Source organism: Colletes gigas, unplaced genomic scaffold (genome assembly GCF_013123115.1).
Source record: "Colletes gigas isolate AHSC1104 unplaced genomic scaffold, ASM1312311v1 Colletes_gigas_Sc00014, whole genome shotgun sequence".
Classification (NCBI taxonomy): Eukaryota; Metazoa; Arthropoda; class Insecta; order Hymenoptera; family Colletidae; genus Colletes; species Colletes gigas.
Genome location: NW_025106643.1, coordinates 3176001 through 3196072, shown reverse-complemented (window position 1 = coordinate 3196072; position 20072 = coordinate 3176001). Strand labels below are relative to the sequence as shown.

Here is a 20072-nt window from a genome sequence, read left to right as displayed (position 1 = left end):
GGGAATTCGTCGCAGCGCACGGAATTCCGCGCGCACGTGCATATTGGTCGGTCGACGTGAAAATTTCCCGGTCGACGGTCTTCCGCGCGCACACCAATGGCCGCGACTTACGAGGTAATTCCGCGGAACAAGTTCCACAAGTCTACAGCCACTCCACGACGGGGAGTTAAGGAACTTTCCCGCTCGAATTTCCTTCGAGCATACACGACAGAAATGCTCCATCTCCCCCTTCGTCAACTCTTTCTCTCTTAACGAAATTGTACGAATTTCGAAAAATTCTGCGAATACCATCCGACGTTCTTCTTTTCGATTACCCTGAAAACTCTCTTCAACCTTCACCAGAAAAACGAACAAACCACCCCTTACGATCACCGCAAGAATATTCGTCCAAATTCATTTAAAAAGCATTTGTTGAGTAACAAGTTTAACCATAACTATGAACAAAATATAAAAATAGTAGTTACGCCAAGAGGAACCTATAATTCGCTACGGATGGATCGAGCAAAAAAGATCTTGGTTAAATGATTTCCAGACCCAATACTAACGACATTGGCACTTTTTCCTTGGAATTGTTTCAACGTAATCAGTGCAGTTTACATGCCTTTGCGATGCAAACTTTCCCGAGGTTTCACGGTTTGACTCCCGACATTGTTGAAAGTTTGCGCCATCGCTTTCAGGGGGTGCAACTTCTTTCACGAAGTATAACCGGCTCCTCTCCTCCTCGATTCTCCCGTCCCTCTCGATTTTTCAGAGCCGAACGATGTCGTTCGAGAGAGGAGCCCGCGCCATCGCGTTTCTTCATTCCACGACTCAGCAGGACTTTTGTGTAACTTGGTTAGGTCCGTGGGGCAGGGGAACTAGGAAAGTTTAATTACGCGTCTGCGTCTTTTTTCAGGCGAACAGCTACAACTCTTCGGGAACCCGTTATTCTCCTTTTTTTTTTGGCATTCGAGGTTACGACGACAGAGCGATATTCCGTATCGATTCGTCTCCGTATCTGTCGAGAGCTGCTTGCACTATCTATCGAACATTTTATTTCATAATTAACCATCCAGCTGGGAACCAGCATCGTTTATTACGTCCAATTTGTTCCAATCGTTGCGAAAAGATACTTACAGCTTAAAAAAAATGTATCAGACCGATGTTGCTTGGTTTCAAACGAGAAAATATCATCCCTTAAGCTTGGAAATGTTGGTTGCCCGAATATTGGGGCTTGGTCTTCTTATTTTTAAGTTTTTGAACAAATGTTACCTGCGAATTTGATTCAATTTAGTGTGGACTGTGTATTCGTAAATGTGGATATGTATGTATACTGTAATTTGTCTCAAATGCTTAAATAAAAAAAAAATAATATTATCGTCTACATGTTTTTAAAATTTTAAGCAGAAAAGTTGTCATAAACAAACTGGCATTGCAAATATGCCGCACTGCGTGCGTTATTCGAACCCGAAATTGCTAGTTGGCTGACGCGTGATGTGTTGTATCAGCACACATTAATAATTCGTAATATTTCTGGAAAATAATTGGCAGCAAATATGTTACGATTAGATCGATCGAAAGTGGTTATTAATTATTCGTACACATTACCGTCGATCTTGATATCTAATCAATCCACTGAAACGCAATTATCCGCTGTCGAGTAAATAATAACATCGACTTGTAGTTTATAATGAATATACTCATTATTTAAAACGACGGAACTCGAATTATCCCAAGTTTGAGCGAATGAATTCGATTCGAGCTGCTTGGATAATCGAGTATCGAAAGAAGCGAGTTCCGTCTTGGTTTGAATTTCAAATGGCGGGTTTGTTACACGCAGGAAACACAAAACCGTGGGGAGGGGGGGGGCATCGTTCACGGTTACGGGTCCGAGAAATCGGTAGACCGTCGAAAGTTAATTTACGTAGTTATCTGGCCAGCGGAACATAATCTAATTCTAACGAAACCAGTAGCTATTGCGGCAAGATATACAGACCAATACTATCGCGGGTTTTATAGTGTGCCCTTTTGTAGTCGGCGGACAGGCCACGTCCGCGCGTACACGGAAAGGGAGAGTAAGGGACGTAGAAAGGGGTGAGGCGGAAAAGAGCAGGGCTAGGAGAATTTTCAAGCACGACATCGCAATTACATCGGATCAGAGAGGAATATTTCATCCGGCACCCTTCATTCGACGAAAACGAGAGGGAGGACGCACAACCCCCCCCCCCTCCTCCTCATACTCTCCCTCCTATCTTCCCTTCAGCATCCTCCCTGGTACGGATTATTAACGGGCAATTTGCCGCGTCTGCTGCTGACTGTATTGTCTCTCTATTCTCTGGCCCTCCGCTGGTTTGATGGTAAGCTGTCTTTCCTCTCTTTCCTCTCCTCCAGTCTGCCCGTATTCGGGATCGTTTCGTTTCCTTCTCCTTCGCAGTGTTTAACCTCCGCTTCCCTTCCAGTGTCCGCAAGGTCTGTGCGTGTTATTCCTTTTTCTTTTCCCCCCTCCGAATCCTTCGAAGTTCGTTAAGGAAAGCACAAGTGGGCGGATTACGTTACTTAAAACCTCGGGGGGACTGTCCAGAGACCTGCCCCCCCCCTCCTTGTGTCTCGTAAAACTGTCTCGAAGGGAACGCGTCTCCTACACTGACGTTCACGTAAGTCTGCTGGAGAATAAAACAGTTAAATTTACTCGTAGCCTTGGGACATTCAATGATCGAGCGCTTGCGAGAAACACACGTTGAGCGTAGCCCTCTCCCGGCGAGCGCGAGAAACAACGATCGAATTTTAGAAAATTCTCAATCTCTTTAGCCTTGTATTAACTCCATAAACAAAATACAAGAGAAGAATATTTCGTGGCCGGTTTTGCTCGGCGAATAACTCGAAATAACTGTATAAATTCCTGAGGTCCCCTCCGCCATTAATATACTCGAGTACAGCGAAGGGTTGCTTTTATTCCGCGATCGGTGCGTTAATTGTTTCCGGGGAATGGTAAAATTCCTGGAACCCCCCACAGGGTTGACACCGGCCCGCGTATTTACGAGATATTTTCCGGGGTAATATCGGACCTAGAAACCTTCAGTGATACACGTGTGTTTGGTAAGCCTGAGAAAGGCGAAGAGCCCAGCGATGCCAGTGGCACTGGTACTGGCCGTGCTTCTAGCTGCAGCCAGTAAGCCAGTTAGGCAGGGTATTTAGGAGGGAATTTGGTGGTCCTGAAGTTGTACATTATACCGTCTACCCCGAGCACGCGGTTATACAGGTTGGCTCTGGACCCCAAATCCAGCGTCTCCCCAGGGCTGGAATTTGTAGCTCGGTAAATTTAATAAGTCGACAACCACCGCTGTCCTGCAATTCCCACGAGGCCGGTATATCGCTTATAATTTTCTTCGCGAGGGAACAGCGGCCAGAAAAAACGATTTTGACAAATGTTTTTCAAGAGGCGAACATACCGTTACTTTCCAATTATAGTTCTCTCACCTTTCTTGCTCTTTCTTTTCGGTTTCCCTTCCTGGCGGTCGACACTGACCGATTAGCACGCGCCATTTACGTATTCATGAATTCGGAATTGCTTTGCAACTATATAACTATACAATTTAAAAAATACGTAATCGAGCATTGTTATTCAGTTGCTAAAACGTTATTTACAATCACAAAATCAAAAAAAAAAAATAATGATAATTAACAAAAATTGTCATCGACGTAATACAAAGCGCGGGAAAATTCAAATAAAAAGAGTTCGAAACCAGTGTAAATATTCCGCACGATCGCTGAGAAGCGCGTCAATTAAAGAAGGAACGAGTGCTCTTCATTGTACGTAGAGCAGCACCTGTGCTCGTTTCGTTTTTCGCTGGAGAATTCCGTGTTTTCAGCACTTTCCTCGTCCACGGTGACCGTTTTCCAACCTTACACACATTCTTCTACATATTTCATCGCGCCATCTGCAAGGCCAGCGGCGGAATAAAAGCAATGACGGCAGAGACGAGGGGTCAAACGTTTACAGTGTTCGCGGGAGGGTGGCCGCGTAGCCAAATACCAGCGAGCCATTCTACAAAGTAAACAAGATGAGGCCCGCCACGGCTTATCCCCGTCTGAATGCAACAAGCTATTTCCAGTCGTCTAACACTTCTCCTTTCTGTCCTCCCGGACCCGGTGTCACCCTTAGCGTTTCCCTTCTATCAGGGTACATTGCTCCAGACAGCGCAACGATGTCGTTACCTCCGGTTGTTCCCGCTTCTTCCTCGCCGCGACTCCAGAACTGACAGCAGAAAAGCAATTCCGCGAAGAAGACGCGCCCCCGATATCTCCGTCCCTCGATCCTCGGCGTTCCACCCGAATAAACGCGAAGACACCGTGTACCCTACGAATTATTTAACGCGAACCACCGAATATTTATTTATTTCCACCGGTAACGAGACCAATTCATCAAGATCACGAGACCATTCAAGATAGGAGCAACAATGTTTCTCCAAAGTCAGAATTTTATAATAATAAAACGCGATTTTGGTCTTTGGTTAAGCGTAAAACATTACATTAAATAAAGATAATGACATTTAATCAATACCACTACAATAAATATAGAAAACAGTATGAACAAACTCGTCTGTCGGTCATCGAGAATGCCTGGACTTAATAAATATAGAGGGCGCTCCACGCAACTTGTGAATCCCTATAACTTCCAAACTATGCATTGCACGAAACAATTTTCTATACAAAAATTACATGGTTTAGAAGTGTACATTATCTAGTGCATTTATTTTTTTTATACGTAGAGGCGTTTCGGAGATTTGAAAATCAACTTTGTTTTTTTAAATAGAATGTTACAGTTTTTGTGTGATAATATGGAAGAATATCGAATTCTGAGTGAAAAAGTATTGACCTTTGTTAGCCCAAAACCTAATAGTTACCAAGTAATTTCACTTTATTTCTTGACAATTTTCGTTCAGGTAATATCAAATTATTATTACAGATTTCTGTAGAACAGTGAAAATAATCAAGGAATAAAGTGAAATTACATGTTAGCTGTTAGGTTTAGGGCTAAGAAAACTACTTTTTCACTCAGAATTTGATATAAAAAAATATAGCATTCTATTAAAAAAAAATAAAATTGACTACACAATGTACCCCTTTAAACCATACAACTTTTGCATACAAACTTGTTTCGCGCAACGCATATTTTGGAGGTTATAAATCTGCACGAATTACGTGAACCACCCTGTATTACTCGATAAAAAGCTGTACTCGAGACACAAAAAGCTTTGGTAAAACAAATTCCCCGCATAGTTGTACAGAAACCGTGCTTCAAATACGAGTACAGCGAAGAAACGTAAAAACTTAGTTGAGAACTCGATATTACTGGCCTCGTTATTAGAAATATATAAACCGTACAAATTTCGGGAATTAGAGCATTCCGGTTGGAGTTACGAGCAGTAAAGTTGAACAGTTCGATAAATATTTTTCATTATTCTCGTACCGCCGAAACCAAGCAGGTGAAATACCGCGTATGCCCCGCGTTTCGAATCGTTAATATCGAATATTATCGAAAATGGCGCGCGCCTCGACTAATCGTTCGACGGTTGATTTCAATAAACGCACTTAACGCTAATGCAGGTAATATTCTTGGCCGATAGAGCCGATAGAGTACGCAGATATTAAACACAATTTTACACGAACGTGTGCACGCTTCCGTATTATTACGAAGCAGGTTGTTTTCGCGATACTCGCGTATGCATGGAATTTTCCAACGCGTTTCGACTCGTGAAATACTTTCAACCGTGTTCTCCTTGTCCAAAAACGATCTATTTCTTCATTTCCCCCGGTTATATTCGTTTCTCACTTATGCAACAGAATTCTGATTATTTCGACAAACGGGAACGAATTCGATTTCCGAGTTTTAATCAGAATCTGAAATCGTTGTTCGAGTCTCAAAACTATCAAGAAAATGATATTCGTGTGGTTAATTGGCTTTGTTATGGGAACAAATGATTCATATTCGGGTGATCTACGGTTACCATTACGATTCTAGAGGACGGTATGCAACGGGGGTTGAAATCAAAGCGGAGGTTGGTTATGGCTGTTAACGTGAATCGGAACTTCGGGTTAACGTAATACCTCGTAACGATCACTGGCTTCAAATGTACCCAAACGACGGTAAATGAAACACGAAACGATAAATCATATCGCGATACGTTCTACGGTTACGTTTTTCGATCTCCACGCGGATGCAAACGTTCCACTAATCACGACTGTACAGTTCTAACAACGCGTATGCGTTTATACTATATTTACAGAATTGGTTCATTGGTTGCATCGCGTGTAATAATTTCGAAAGCTCTCCTTTTTGCTGTACATGTCGCCATTAAAATTCTCAAACCGTTCCAAATAGATTGCTTCGGAGTTCGCCGTGAAGGTCGATTAATACGGAAGATTGAAGCTGGTTCTTTTTCTTTTTTGCAATCCGGTGTTTAATTGAGTGTGTTACTCGGAGAGAATGGGCTGCCCGCGTCTACCATAAGATCTGTCAACTTCAACCTTCTGCTTTGCGAAAGAAACCAAGGCAGACGGGAGAAGAGCTTGCGAAGAATAGATTCGAGGGTCAGTGAAAATGGGATGGAGGATGTTTGTCTGGTTTTTAAAGTGTACTCTTACCTCCTCCTGTTTGTTCTCGTTCTCAACCCACTACCCCCTTCTCCGAATGCATACATTATTCTTTCAAGAAATGTATATTCGATGTTAACATCGTGGAGGTGCTTTTTTAGTACGTGGAAACACCTTCGAAACCGATTTTCATCCTTTCGATGAGATTCCCTTCGGAACTTACATAAAACGAAACTCGAAATACGTGTAAATTATTCGAGGTTAATAATTATTAAACTCATGACTAAATATACTTGTACTTTGTCTTTGAATTGTAAGTGTATTCTTATTTTTATTCCTATATATTATTTCTTTTTTAATACGTCGTCCTATTGAATCTTTTCTGCGAATAAAATAATCACAAAATCAACAAAAGTGTTACGATTTCGGAATTTATTCTGTAACATATAGCAACGATAATCAAAATTCTTTAAATGATTATTAATCTTTCGAACAAACAGAATTAAATCGAAGAATTTTATATGTAATTCTTATAAAGTTACTTATATACCAGAACATAATAAAAAACGATTTTCTTGTCTCATATATCTTTGTGAGAGTAGCGTCAATGAATTAGATGTATTTTTTTGTTTAAAATGAGCTCAAGGTTTGTGTCTTTAGGGCAACGTTGAGTTACGTTTATTAACATTTGAGTTCTCAACACAATCGACGTCACCTGTTGCAGTGAATAAATTTCGACGATGCATCGATAGGTGGTATTTGCAGCAAACACAAAGGCATCCGTAGTCGACCCCTCGATGCTCCCGGCAAGTTCGCCTACTCTGCAGTATAGTACGCGTATCCGTGTGCCAACCATAAATGCAAAACTCTCGTATTCTTTATTATATCCCTATAAAACTGACACCATTGGATTTGCATTCTTTTTTTCGATGAAAATGGAATTAAACATCTTTTAGGCAAATCGGAGTCACATTTGAGATATCTTAATCCTTGATCATTCCATGCAAACCAGACACTTTTCACTATGTTTAAACGTTCGACTCGTGAACCAAGAATTTTAGTTGTTTTTGCAGAGCAACTTCGTAGCAAGCATCGAGCATAATTTATGTTTTGACGTGCTGCGCCAAAACGAAGAGAAGTCTCTCGAAAGGCCGTAAATTTAAATGCTTTTAAAGTATTTCAAGTCCCTGAAGAAAGATCCCGGTAGTTTTCTGAAGTATTCCGGTAATAGAATCGCGACCGTTTTCCAAGAGCGCGCTTACAAACCGCTGGAATAGTTTGAAACTTTTACAATCGTGCTATTTGCCCGGGACGTTAACGCGAATATTAAAGAGCTTTAAAAGTGTGTCATTAAAAACACTTAACGAATACTAAGATTACGTTTGCATACGTGATAACTACTTTCGGTTAGAATGTGCTGTCAACTTTCCTCCAGGAATCAGGTTATATATTTTCTTTTATTTATCACATAGAAGATAAGTCATCATCCATGCTTAAAAATATACCAGAGTCTCCTGCTTGTTACGACACGAAATAACGAATTAAATTATTAAAAATAATCGTTACATGTCGCCTCTAAACTGATTGGTCAGTATATTGGCAATTTTTGATGATCTAAGATCGATACTGTCTCTCATGCAGAGGTGCCAGGAAACGTGAGCTCGTGGAGTTACGGAAAGTCGACAAAGACAAACTGACTGCCCTCTTTCTCGATTCCCCGAAGCTGCCCGAAGTAATTTCGGGCCGCCTCGTGGGAGTCGAGAGAGAAAGGCTCATTTGCCTTCTCGCTCTTGTACAGCTGAAATTCGACCTCACGTCAATGGCATACGATTCCAAGTCTCGACTGCCCAGGAATTTTTTACTTTCCGAAATATGTATGTAATGTAATATGTATTCCAAAATATGAAATTTTGTGAAATTTTCCTTACGGAAATACACGTTTTAAGACCCCCCGATCATATTTGAATTATTGAAAAGAAATAAATTCTTTCCTATTATTCCTATGTATGAGCGTGCATATGTATGTCGAGTCCTTAGATCGGTTATGAGAGCAAGCGCGATCGAGCAGCGCTATACAGAGTCCATGAGTGGGGCGATTGGAGCACGGGAACCAAGGTGAAGAGTGGTTGGTTCTCGAGCTCAGGGGCCAGTCTCTCTTGGGAACTGTACCGCGCTAAGTTAGACGATAAGCTATACTTTGTACCAATAGTGAATTTGTTTCTGACATTATTACTGTCTCATTTCATTATCTGCCTGTTCCCCAAGCTCCCATCATGTTACATAACGAGAGTTTAACTCCGACATGTATATCATTTCAGATATCACTTCTGATACATCTGGCAACGTGTAACCATTACTGCTGGCTACTGCCAGCCTCTCGCAGCCTCTGCTGGCTCCTGCTGGCCACTGCTGACCACTGCTGACCACACTTGATGCTTCCGACAACGTATTATGATTACTACTAGTTACTGCCAGCCTCCCCCAGCCTCTGTTGGCCTCTTCTGACCTCCACTTATATTTCTGGCGACGTATAACGATTACTACTGACTTCTGCCTGCCTCTGCTGTCCTCTGCTGACCGCTGCTGACCACTCCCGATACTTCTAACAACGTACAACGATTACGACTGGCTACTGCTTGCCCCTGCTGGTCTCTGCTTGCTACTACTTGTCACTGGTGGTCTCCGCTGGACTCTGCTGGTCTCTGCTGACCACTGCTGACCACCACCGATGCTTCCGACAACGTGTGACGATTATTACATGTTACTGCTTGCCCCTGCTGGTCTCTGCTTGCTACTACTTGTCACTGGTGGTCTCCGCTGGACTCTGCTGGTCTCTGCTGACCACTGCTGACCACCACCGATGCTTCCGACAACGTGTGACGATTACTACATGTTACTGCTTGCCCCTGCTGGTCTCTGCTTGCCTCTGCAAGCCTCTGCTGTCCCCTACTGACACCTGCTGACCCCTACTGAACCCCTACTGACCACTGCTGACCAATACTGACCACCTCTGATACTTATTACAACGTATGACGATTACTGTTTGCCCCTGCTGGCTCCTGCTGACCCCTGCTGACCCCTACTGACCCCTTCCTCCATGATATATATGTATCAAAGCCTTGTATAATGTAAATCTATGCCAATAAATGTTATAATTTCAAAGAATTCTATCTGTTCTCGTCATTTTTACCTTTCTTTACCTCTCCAAAGCATTCCCATAGTTATAAGATACGTGCCACTTCTTCCCATATCATGTTCTCCTAATAACAAAGTCTAAAATGAACCTAAAACCGCCACCGCCATACCTACTCAGCTCTCTTACCTGCTGGCAAAATTAAAAATTAACTTTCAAATCTTTTTTCTGTAACCGTCACTCTCGTACCTGCTGGCAAAATCGAGAATTCATTTTTTTCGTCAAAAAATTTTTGCTCGAAAATTCCGCCGATTTCCCAATTCCGATTTAAATTTTTTTTTCTGTAACCGTCACTCTTATACCTTCTGGCAAAATCGAGAATTCATTTTTTTCGTCAAAAAATTTTTGCTCGAAAATTTCGTCGATTTTCCAGTTGTTTCAGGACTTTCCAGCTGTTTCAGGGTTTTCCAGCTGTTTCAGGACTTTCCAGCTGTTTCAGGACTTTCCAGCTGATCCCAAAATTCCAAGGAGTTGCAGGACTTTGCAGTTGTTTCAGGGCTTTCCAATTGTTTCAGGGCTTTCCAGCTGATTCCAAAATTCCAAGGAGTTTCAGGGCTTTGCAGTTGTTTCAGGACTTTCCAATTGTTTCAGGACTTTCCAGCTGTTTCAGGGCTTTTCAGCTGTTTCAGGACTTTCCAATTGTTTCAGGACTTTTTGAAAAGTTAATTTTTGATTTTGGCAGCAAGTACGAGAGCTGGACACTTTGGGAATCCAATTCTAACCGGAAAAACGGTCTCTTAAAACTAAGGCAATGATTTGGAGAGGAAAAGAAAGGTAAAAATGATGAGAACACATAGAATTCTGTTAAATTCACATTTATTGCCATAGATTTACATTGTACAAGGCTTGAATACTTATACATCATGTCAGAAGTTGATAACAAAGGTCAGCGTTGGTCAGCAGTGGTCAGCATGGCCAGCAGAGGTCAGTAAGGGACAGCAGGGGCCAGCAGGAGTCAGTAAGGGACAGCAGGGGTCAGCAGAAGTCAGCAGAGGCTTGCAGAGACAAGCACAGACCAGCAGGGGCAAGCAGTAACATGTAATAATCGTCACACGTTGTCAGAAGCATCAGAGGTCGTCAGCAGTGGTCAGCAGAGACCAGCAGAGTCCAGCGAAGACCACCAGTGACAAGTAGTAGCAAGCAGAGATCAACAGGGGCAAGCAGTAACATGTAGTAATCGTCACACATTGTCGGGAGCATCGGTGGTGGTCAGCAGTGGTCAGCAGAGTCCAGCAAAGGCATGCAGAGGCAATCGGAGACCAGCAGGAGCAAGCAGTAACCTGTAGTAATCGTTATACGTTGCCAAAAGCATCAGAAGTGGTCAGCAGTGGCCAGCAGAAGCCTTCAGAGTCCAGCGGAGACCACCAGTGACATGTAGCAGAAAGAGTCTCCTACTTTTCCAGCATTGTTCAAAATTTCACAGTTGTTTAGTCTTCCACGCATACGAGAAATGTGTTTTAATAATTATAAGCCCAATTTATGTCACGTTCGGATTCATTTTCATCGAGAGAACCTCACCTATCCATCGATACCATTATTACAAAGATACAAAGAGAAATGTAGAAATTCCAAGTGTTTCTTCGGCTCTACGTTGCTCTGCACACTATGCTATTCTATTCTCGCTCGTCTTCGCCGATACAATCAACTTTTGCTCGGTTCATCCACCGAGCAGTAGGGGCAAATTTAGGCAAGACAGCTCTATTGAAACTTAAGCGAGAACTACGGTATACGCATACGAATTGCTTAAAAGAATCTTTATCAGGCTGGTGGCAATCCGGCGCCGGCCCATCCTACGTCGGATAGCATAAATCCACCCTCCCAGCGTGCAGGTGTCGAAGTCGTTCCATGGTCGAGTTCGTTTTTCTTATCACCGGGAGGCGGGATGCAAGCCTTTTCGCTCGAATGCCCGATAAAACGGCACCGGTGATAAAAGTCCTCCGATTTCACGTATCGTTTAACGCGCTTTACTTCCATTAACGGAATATGGCGGAGGAGATCGTGCGCAATTCCCACCTGGATAAGAATGATTCAAAGCTGCCGTGAAATGACAATAGCATCGACAGGGAGGGTGAAAAGCCTCCTTGTCGGTTTAATTACAAATTCGACGTCGACTCCATTTTTCCGAAAAATTTCCCGGAGATTTGTTGTATTTTTTATCACATGTCAATTCCATTGCTATGGTTACACAGTTTAATTTGATATTATCTTGCATTTGAATTGCCACAAAAATCAGAGAAAATGTTATTCTACTCTTTATCGAGCAAACAGAATTCGTGGTCCAAAAATAGTCACGCGAAGCATCCGTTCTACGTTATTCGCCTGATATTTCGAAATGCACACACGATTGTACGCCTTCTTTTCGGTGGAACGACGACGTCAAAGCCTAGGAAGCTACGCAGGGCGTTTCGAAATGTTTTATTTTCGTCGCGACCGGGCGAATGCGACGTCACGAAACCGTACGGGTCGCGCACGATGCACGGAAGGGTAATTTGACGAGGTTTTACTGGCACGTGGGAAGTTAACGAGGGAGCAGTTGACCCGTCTGACGACATAAAGACGCGGGTACCGCGGCAAATTACAGGAAGGTATAAACCACGGAACAAAACTTGCTCGAAACTTGTCGGCATAGCGTACGTGACAAATCTTACGTCACTCTACGCAAGTGTATACACAGGTTTCGCGTCCCGGAGGATGGTAACTCGGAAACATTTCACGCAAACGAGGGAGGTTAATGAGTAGAACGAAGCCATCTTGCGGAGTAACCACTGGTGATATTAGTCCGCTAGGGGATGCGTATCTGGATATACAAGGTGTATCGTGATATCGTGCAATTCCGGTCGAAATGTTGCAAAACAGATTTTGCATCTCAGTTGGAAAAATTCTTCAAGTTCGAAGAATTTATTTAAAGTTTCTAAAGAGCATTCATGGTGTGATATACAGTGAAAAAATAAATCGATACAGAATAACATTTTCTCACTCGAAGACTCGTTAAAAAATTCATTGTGTATGGATGCATAGAATACGACTTGAATTTCAGTATAAGTAGATACAGTAAGTAGTGGGCAGACATACCAGAGCAACTCGTATTCCTAATTTTATTTAAACAGTTGAGATGTTTCAAATATGTATTTTTATCATATGTAAGAGAGGTTGATTCACAATACTATTAAATGTCATGTCAAAGGAATGACAGTATTTCACAAATTCGTAAACGCAAATACATGTGTATCGGTTAAGAATTTTTTTCTCGAAAATCCACAGGATTTCGGGAGTATGTCTATCCACCAAAAATTATTGAAATTGACCTCTTCAAACGAAAATAATTTTCTCAGACCGATTTGAAATTTTTTAATTTCATCGAAAAATTTGTCCATCTTCCTGAATTTTTTTCTCGAAAGTATGAAGGATTTCGAGGGTATGTCTGATAACCAAAAATGACTATAATTGACCCCTTCGACCGAAAGTATTTTTCTCAGATCAATTTGAAATTTTTTAATTTCGTCGAAAAATTAGTCCATCTTCCAGAATTTTTTTCTCGAAAGTGCGTAGGATTTCGAGAGTATGTATAATAACCAAAACTGACTGTAATTGCCCCCTTCAACCGAAAATAATTTTTCCAGAATGATTTGAAACTTTTCATTTACGCCGAAAAATTCAGGCACCTACCCCCTGTCAATTTTTCTTAAAAGTTCGTTTTTCATTTTTAATAACTTTGTTTGACGTCCTACGGAAATTTTGTCTAATACTTTCTTGTAGGTATTTATGATCTATACTTTAGAAAAAAATTTCATTGAAATATATTCAGTATTGTAGGAGTTATGGCCGTTTGAAAATTGGACCATTTTTATGGGGTTTTTCTCATTTTACGGGGCCAAGGAACAACTATTCGAATATTTTTAGAATTTCTACATATTCTTCACTAAAATACGCGTTGTTTGCTTTTTGAAACATTAAAATCGTCCAATCCGTTCAGAAGTTATGACGTTTTAAAGATACGCATGAAATTTCAGTGAAACATGTCAATGTATGGTCAGACATTGTATTTTCGGTGAGGAATTTTTTTCTCGACAATGGTTAGGATTTCGGGGGTATATATATTCACCAAAAATGATTAAAATTGACACCTGCAGTCGAAAATAATTTTTCCAGGACGATTAAAAAATTTTTTTTCGCCGAAAGATTTATGCACCTACTCGAATTTTTTTCTCGAAAGTGCGTAGAAATTCGGGGGTATGTCTATTCGCCAAAAATATTTGTAATTGCACTCTGCAGTCAAAAATAATTTTTCCAGAATGATTTGAAATTTTTCATTTTCGCCGAAAAATTTGTCCACTTACTGAATTTTTATCTCAAAAGTGGATAAGATTTCGAGGATACACGTATTCACCAAAAATGATTGCAATTGACTCCTGCAGCCGAAAATAATTTTTTCAGAACGATTTGAAATTTTTCATTTTCGCCGAAAAATTTAGGCACCTACCCCCTGTCGAAATACTTGAAATATCGTATAATCGTTCAGTTTTGTTCCCCACTGCATATATAGACCTCCATTTTCGATAGAACACTATCCATCGCCAGTGAAACCCTTGAAAACCGTCTCGCGTAAGGGTGGAGCTCGTTCCACGCACGTGTCGCGAGTTTAGGAACAAGGAAGGAACGTGTTTTCGGACATATCCGGCCTTCATTAGGACCGGGGAGAGGCCAACGCCAAACCTAACATCACGCGATCTTCCCAGTCCGGGTATTCGAGACGGTGGAAACGCGAAAGGATAATGCGGTAACATTTCGCGGCGACGCGGGTGGGGGGGGGTTAACGAGTGGCCTTGCGAGGAAACCTGCCGCAAGGGGTTGCAGGCGCCGCGGAAAAGAGGAGAAAGTCGGGGGGGGAACACATTGCCGGTTAGCGGCACTCTGCGCAATGATAACCCGGCGTTAACGACCGTCGAGAGTTACAAGGCTGCAAACTGGATGCAAGAGACGAGAACGAGACGAGGACGGGACTGGACGAAACGAGACCCGTAGGCCGGCCAAGCTTAATTGCTGGCCAGGGATTTACGGGAACTAGGTGCCAAGAATATAAATATTCTTGCAGGACGCTGCTAGGAATTCCTGCCAGCCTCGTCGAGCACCGTTTAGCGCTCCATTCTTTTACCCCGAGCTCTTTAATCCTTCCAGGGATTTTCTAACGTACCATAAAACCTCGCGGCGCGTCCCACAGCACGCGCGAGCCCGAACCGAAATATCAAAAGGATACCGTGCTCGTCGTTCCACCAGCGAGAACACGCCGCTGGGATAGCTGTACGCCGTGAACGAAATTTTTACAACGGCATTCTTACCTACGGACACGAAATATAATACTTCCTGAGCGTCTACGCCTCCTATCATGGCGGACAACCGATAATTTTACTTATTTTCTATTGTTACGAAAATATGTCTCTGCCTCACTGGTTGCAGAGACGGCCATTTCACTTGCCAGATTTTCGATCGAAAATAACTTATTTTTGTATGCAAGTATTACCCCCCTAAAGTACGAACAGATGTTAGATCATATTAAGAAAAATTTTTCATATTGACGATTTTATTTACAGGAATTTAAATAAAAATAACCCTACTTTTATGAAAGTACACTGATTATTAGACTACGGATTAGGGCTGGGTTAGGTCTGGGTTAGGTCTGGATTAGATCTGGGTCAGGTCTGGGTTAGGTCTGGGTTAGGTCTGGGTTAGGTCTGGATTAGATCTGGGTTAGGTCTGGGTTAGGTCTGGGTTAGGTCTGGATTAGATCTGGGTTAGGTCTGGATTAGATATAGATTAGGTCTGGGTTAGGTCTGGATTAGATCTGAATTAGATCTGGGTTAGGTCTGGGTTAGGTCTGGATTAGGTCTGGATTAAATCTGGGTTAGGTCTGGGTTAGGTCTAAGTTAGATCTAGATTAGGTCTGAGTTAGGTCTGGGTTAGATCTAGATTAGGTCTGGGTTAGGTCTGGATTAGGTCTGAGTTAGGTCTGGGTTAGGTCTGGGTTAGAGTTTCTTTAAAATTATTTTAATAACCGAGCTGAAGTTTGAATCTTTAAATTAATCTTTGTCTACCAAATTTCTGTTAAATTTACGAATTTATTGACAGAGTATTTGATTCAACGAGAGGTCTATCGAGCGCTTGTGAGAGCGCGAGCCCTCTGGCGGCGAGCACGGGAGGCACCGCCATAGATTAAACTATAACTAAAAATTTGTCGCTAATATGCCATAGATAGTATCGAAATTGGGATAATCGACGTTTTACTGTATCCTAATTTTCTCCACCGTGATGACTGATGAGTAGACTGCGGATCTCTATGCAAATTCACATTTTTATTAATACAATTAATGAAATCGGAGCTTTCTAGAGGGTTGTCTCAACCCCTAAATATAATATTATTATATTTTTGCATGTTAAATGCGTTCTGTAGTTTTCTGAGGATTAAAATTTCCCATAAATGCATAAACATCCGCAGTCTACTGATCATAAAAAGACTTTATCATTTAACTAACGCACCCAGTGTGGCGATCGGATGATCCATCGTTTCGGAACGGCGAGCTAGACAACAGGCAATTAACGTGGTCATCAAGAAAGAGGAGGCAATAACGGAGAAATGCGTGGAACGGCAGAGATTAGATCGCGTAATCGATGGCCAATAAGAGGAACGGAGTCACGATCGAACAGATATTAACGAGGACGCGGATCACTCGTTCTTCTCCGTGATGGAGACGTTCGGGCGAGTGGACCCTGCCGTCCTTCTTAATGGCTGTCGCGGTAAATCGGCTCTATGGCAAATGAGCGTGCACGAAACGAAAAGCGATACCTGTTACGCGGTGCTCGGCGAGAGAAACGCGGTTAGTTTCGTATAGAGTTCTGCAACGGGCAGGATTGATGGCCCGGTCGTTACGTCATCGATCCCGTTTGCCCGTTCTCTCGAGTAGAATCCTCGTTTTTTTTCTTTTTTTTTTTCGAACGTAACCCGGCTGTTTCGAGTTCCCGCCACATCGACCGGGATCAGCCGTCTCGATTGGATTCCGTCATTTCGAGCGGTGATCCGTTACCACTGGCGGGGGCCTGTTAGCTCAACGTCCGGTCGGAACGGCGATGTTCAACAACAACGAAAAATACACAAATCTGACGTGGAAACGAAAACAATTTTGCGTTTTCGGTACGTTCCTGTTAAACGCCGCTGTTCCAAACGCTGGACCCACGGCAATGATTCTTAAAACGAGCCTCAGGCGCGATTTATCAAGCGTTGATCGATCGTTTCCATCCAGAGGTGCGTGAAACACGATATTCTTAAAAATTTGCCATCTACCACGTTGAATTATCTACTGCGATAATTTTTAAATATTTAAATCGTTACTTTTTAAGTTAATTTTCTAGATCAAGAAAAAATTATAACTCCTCCAAAATGGCGTAGATCATTGGACGCTAACAGACTTCTAAAATTTCGGGAATCAGAGGTATTGCCTCCGTGTTTGTTGCAGTCAATAGCAAAGGTGAAAGGTAAAGTGTTTCAACGCGCATGCGCCGCCTTTTCTGTCAGTGCTAAGCGAAAATCCCTATTAGCCTCACTTGACCATAAAGCGCTTAACTTTGTGCTCGTTTCCGCCCCGACACTTCCACAAACGTTTATTCGAGACTACTTAACTTCGAATAAACATGCGATAAATACGCCAAACTTGCTAGTACATACATTCGAAGACACTCCATTGAATAGGGCTTTGTCTCTAAAAGTAATTCGTGTTGAAACAGAACTGTCCACTAACGGATGAGAATATTGTCAAAATCGATTTTTAAATTACAATCCACTCTGTCAAAATATAAGAAACATGATCACTTTTAATTAATCAGAATTTAAGAATAAAAGAAAACAGTGGCGTCAGTGAAAAGTGCTTCTGCCTGCCTACACGTTGACTCGTATCACTTAGAATAATAAAACTCGAGTTACTATTATTCCATCGAAAAGGAAATTTAATTACGTACGATGACACGACATTAGGGTGAATTTGGACGTAAATATTCGAGTATTACATGCTCCAGCAAGTGTCAGTAACATTAATATCGCACAGGGGTTTAATAAAAGTGGCAAAAGCTAGATAAGTTTTCGTTTCAATATCGATGGAAATATTCAAAAGGGAAGTCCACGTGCCCGCAAAATGGAAGATGAAAATCGAAGCGTAAAATAACGAAATCGTAATTCATTAGTTCGCCCCGATAATTGAAAGAGCTTCGCCCCCCCCGTGCAGGAAATACAAGAATTGTACTTCACCGGGAGAGGATGTATATGAGAAAGCGACGACAGGGGGTTTCTGGTATCTTTTAATTTCATCGGAATAATTTACACGGCGGCGCGGTGGCCGATTCTAATATTCTGGCATCTGAAAAGCCGAACTGCGTTAATTGAAACGTCTATTTCCAGCAGCTCCGTTTCCGCGGAAAGATAACTTTCTTTGGATACTTTATTCGACGGACACCTAACCCCGGCGACAAGATGGAAAAAGATACGAATTAATTATTTCGATGTCTTCCCAGGCCAACTAAAAGTTCAAACTCTCCCGGGACAGTAGTTTATCTTGATTACCTTTAGTCCTTTAGACCCCTAGCGTTAGATTAAGAGGGATGATCGAGTAGTCCGCAAGGGCCGCGTCTGGCTCGGGCTTCTGATATTATATGAAAACATTCTGTCATAGTGATTTGTAACGAAGTGTAGAGCAACGTTTCAGACGGACGATAGAAAAAAAAAACAGAGAAGAAAAAATGAAATCTCTCTTAGCGGTTCGCTAAGTCCTTAGAATTTCAATTTATCTCTCTCCGGCGTCTGTAATATTCGCGGATAATTCGATATTCCTTATTTTTCGTTGGAAATTTCGTTTCGACGGACGCAAAGATAGAAAATACGGTCGCTGAATTCAATCAGAAATTATTAACCCATCCGAGCATTTTATTAAATGTCTCTTTAAAAATTCGTATGAAATTGAATAACTTGAAGTATGAAATTTCATGGCACGAGTGTGAAAGTTGTACTCTGGTCGCTGAAATTAAAGGGCATACAAATTTATAGCTACTTGAATTTTGTATTGACTTATATTGTGGATCAATGATCGATGATGTTTTACGCGTAGTATGATTCCTCTTTAATTACTGATAGTTTATTTTTCGCGCAATGAGCCAGAATCAGGATCTGCCGAGCAAAACTTCGTTCGAAACTAAAACCTCGAGCGTCAGCATCTTGCTGCTTGTTTAAACTTGAGGTCAACTTCCGACCTTCTGCGGTGACAGAATCCTACGAAGTATCCTACAACTTTACGTCTTTTATAACATTATTCGTCGGCCGAACAGACACGACATTTAGCATCTTGTTGCTGTCCAACTATACGAAATATGAAAACCACTTTCCTGGCATAATGGGACAGGATCCTCTAGAATTTGCATAAGAATTGGTACGGAATGGTTTCTTGGGCCTGTCGATTTCAAAGCTGAAGAATTTCAAAATCCAAATCGATGGTCCCGATATGGTAGATTTTGTATGCTAGAAAATTTAGATTTGCATTGAAATTGATGTACAATGGCAGAAAATTTCTATAAATAAAGGCACACATATAATATTTATGACCAGATTTATGATACACATACAGGGTGGGGCATGTGGCGTCGCCTCCCATGCTCGCCACCAGAGGGGTCGCGCTCTCACAAGCGCTCGACCGACCCCTCCGTTGCTATATATACACTCCTCGAACGACTTCCCAATATCCCAGTCGTCTAAGGCAGGGCCTGCTAGAAAGCCTTACTGACGAGTCCACTGGCAGGCCCGGACGAAACGCGCCCCTTCCTTTCCTTTTCTGTCCTCCTACTATTCTCACGAGATCCTACCCGCAACGAAGCAGCGCCACAGGCATTTTAAACAGGTCACCTGAATAACTCGCTTGTTTTTGAAGATAGGAGAAAATGCATTAGACCAAACTTACTTGGTATCGGGAGGCTCGTAATTTGGTATTACAAATATTACCTGTACCTTTAAGGTGCAAAATGACAATTTCATTTGAGAAACGAGTGCAATTGCTCTGCACGATGACGGACCACATTGAACACGACACAATTTTCCTGCACAATTTTTGTTTGTCTTAACCCAGACCTAACCCAGACCTAACTCAGACCTAATCCAGACCTAACTTAGACCTAACTTAGACCTAATCCAGACCTAACCCAGACCTAATCTAGATCTAACTCAGACCTAACCCAGACCTAACCTAGACCTAAGTTAGATCTAACTCAGACCTAACCCAGA

General features: G+C 42.0%; 1 protein-coding gene across 5 annotated transcripts in view; it reads right to left on the bottom strand.

Annotated features, from left to right (window-relative positions):
* The window catches only part of LOC122399634 (CUGBP Elav-like family member 2), a 502219-nt gene that overhangs the window by 168536 nt on the left and 313611 nt on the right, over positions 1–20072 (bottom strand). The window lies entirely within an intron of this gene.